The sequence below is a fragment of the Aquarana catesbeiana genome, linkage group LG04, assembly GCF_042186555.1.
Source record: "Aquarana catesbeiana isolate 2022-GZ linkage group LG04, ASM4218655v1, whole genome shotgun sequence".
Classification (NCBI taxonomy): Eukaryota; Metazoa; Chordata; class Amphibia; order Anura; family Ranidae; genus Aquarana; species Aquarana catesbeiana.
Genome location: NC_133327.1, coordinates 10,585,101 through 10,587,600, shown reverse-complemented (window position 1 = coordinate 10,587,600; position 2,500 = coordinate 10,585,101). Strand labels below are relative to the sequence as shown.

Sequence of the window (2,500 nt, the reverse complement as noted above, 5' to 3'; positions counted from 1 at the left end):
AGCCACAGTGAGGTGAGCCAATCAGGCCACAAGGATGTGACCGTTCCAGTCTACCCACCTCTCTAGATAGCCCCCAATGGGAGGGGAGCAGCAGAGAACAGCTTCTTCAATGAAGAGAGGGGCACACTTAACAAGGGACTACAAGTCCCATAGTATCTCGCACCAACAGCAGCAAAGGACATGTGACAAGCATGTGTCTAGGTGTAGCCACAGTAAAGTGAGCCAATCAGGCCATAAAGGATGTGACCGTTCCAGTCTATGCTCCATCTAGATAGCCCCCAATAGGAGGGGAGCAGCGGAGAACAGCTTCTTCAAAGAAGAGAGAGAGGGGCACACTGAACAAGGGACTACGTGCCCCATAGTGCCTTGGGCCATCAGCAGTGATATGCATGCGACAAGTGTAGCCACAGCGAGGAAAGCCATTCAGGTCACAAGGATGTGGTAATTCCAGTCTTTCCTCCTTCTAACATAGCCAGCAATGGATAGGGAGCAGCTTCCCCAATGATGAGGAGCGTGCTGAACCAGAGACTACATGTCCCATAGTGCTTTGTGCCACCAGCAGTGAGAGGAATGCGACAGTTGCACCTCCAGGTAGTGCCAAGCGGAGGTGAGCCATTCAGGCCACAAGGACCTGACTGTTCCAGTATTTCCCCCCCATTTAACAGTGATGGGCGGGGAGCCGAGGTGAACAGCATCTTCAGTGAAAAGAGGGGTGTACTGAACTAGGGACTACATGTCCCATAGTATCTTGCTTCACCAGCAGGAAGAGGTGTATGACAAGTGTATATCTGGGTGTAGCTACAGTGAGGTGAGCCATTCGGGTCGCAAGGAAACCTAATCAGACATTGCCATCACCCACTATCTGCATGGGGAACCTAACAATGCCACCCATGTAGTCCGGAGAGCCAAGTGAGGGTGTTAAAATGACAGGCGATAGAGACAGGAAAGGGCCATGCAATGGCAATCTTCAATCTTTTGAATGAGAAGCAGAAAAGCTCGATCATGTTGTCAGACAGCGGTCTGCGACTCAAAATATTAAAAGCAGCAAGATCTTCATAACACCAAGCAACAGAATTTTATCCAATGGCAGCCAATGCGTCAGAAGACGGGTTGTCCAGGGTTCACCTGTTGAAGGAAAACCGCTAAAACACAGATAGACTACAAACATAGGAGCTGTGTTACCTTCCAAAGGATTTGCATTTCTGTCCTGAGTTAAAACAGCTCAGCCACACAGCACTGCCATATTGGTGACCTGCCTTTTCCAAAGCACAGTTGGGTAAATGAAGCCCGGCAACCCTCCCTGCCCCCAGCCTGCGACTGGACAGTTAAAGCTGTACTGAACCAAAAAACAAACATATTGCAGCTTACCAATTCGTAGGAAGTGATAGCTGCATTAGTTTTATTTTTTAGGCTTTCTTTCTTCTATTTTCATCTATTGATCCAGTCAGTAAGTCTATTTTTCAAAAGCACAAGCTCTCCAGCAGAATGTTTCAGTTACATGGTCGAGACCATCCATTTTCCACCGACAAGCGTGCTTACAATGATCAGCTTTTATTTATTCATATAAAACCTTTATCCCAGAAAGGAAAAAAAATGGTTTGCTGTAACTAAATTATAAAGTGTGAGCTGGAGTTTGGTTTTAATTTGTTAGTGTATTTAAATCTTCCAATACATTAAAACAGTCCCCTTCCTCCAGACTGACAAGACTGCTGCTGTCTACTGTGCCTCCTGTTCTCTTTCATCCAGAGTGGGGAGTGGGGTTGCGCTTTAACACAAGAGGTGTGTTACTGGCCAGGTCACCAGGTGATAAGAGAGGGGGAAAAAAAAGCCTTAAAACACTAAAGCAGCCACCACATCTAATGATTGATAAGCTGCAATATATTGAATTGTTGGTTTTAAGATCACTTTAAAAAGGACCCGCAGACTAATGACGAGTCTTCCTTCCATTCCCTTGTGCTTGTAGCACACCTGATATTCTCTCTCTCTCTCTATATATATATATATATTATATATGTATGAATATGAGCGCGAGGAGAGAGAGAGAGAGAGAGAGAGAGAGAGAGAGAGAGAGAGAGAGAGAGAGCGCAAGAGAGAGAGAGCGCGAGGAGAAGAGAGAGAGAGCGCGAGGAGAAGAGAGAGAGAGCGCGAGGAGAAGAGAGAGAGAGCGCGAGGAGAAGAGAGCGAGAGCGCGAGGAGAAGAGAGCGAGAGCGCGAGGAGAAGAGAGCGAGAGCGCGAGGAAGAGAGCGAGAGCGCGAGGAAGAGAGCGAGAGCGCGAGGAAGAGAGCGAGAGCGCGAGGAAGAGAGCGAGAGCGCGAGGAAGAGAGAGAGAGAGAGCGAGAGGAAGAGAGAGAGAGAGAGAGCGAGAGGAAGAGAGAGAGAGAGAGAGCGAGAGGAAGAGAGAGAGAGAGCGAGAGGAAGAGAGAGAGAGCGCGAGAGGAAGAGAGAGAGAGCGCGAGAGGAAGAGAGAGAGAGCGCGAGGAAGAGAGAGAGAGAGAGCGA

The 2,500-nt window shown here is 48.3% G+C and overlaps 1 protein-coding gene across 1 annotated transcript in view; it reads right to left on the bottom strand.

The window, feature by feature from the left end:
- LOC141139049 (PIN2/TERF1-interacting telomerase inhibitor 1-like) overlaps positions 1 to 2,500 on the bottom strand; it is a 207,469-nt gene that overhangs the window by 162,259 nt on the left and 42,710 nt on the right. The window lies entirely within an intron of this gene.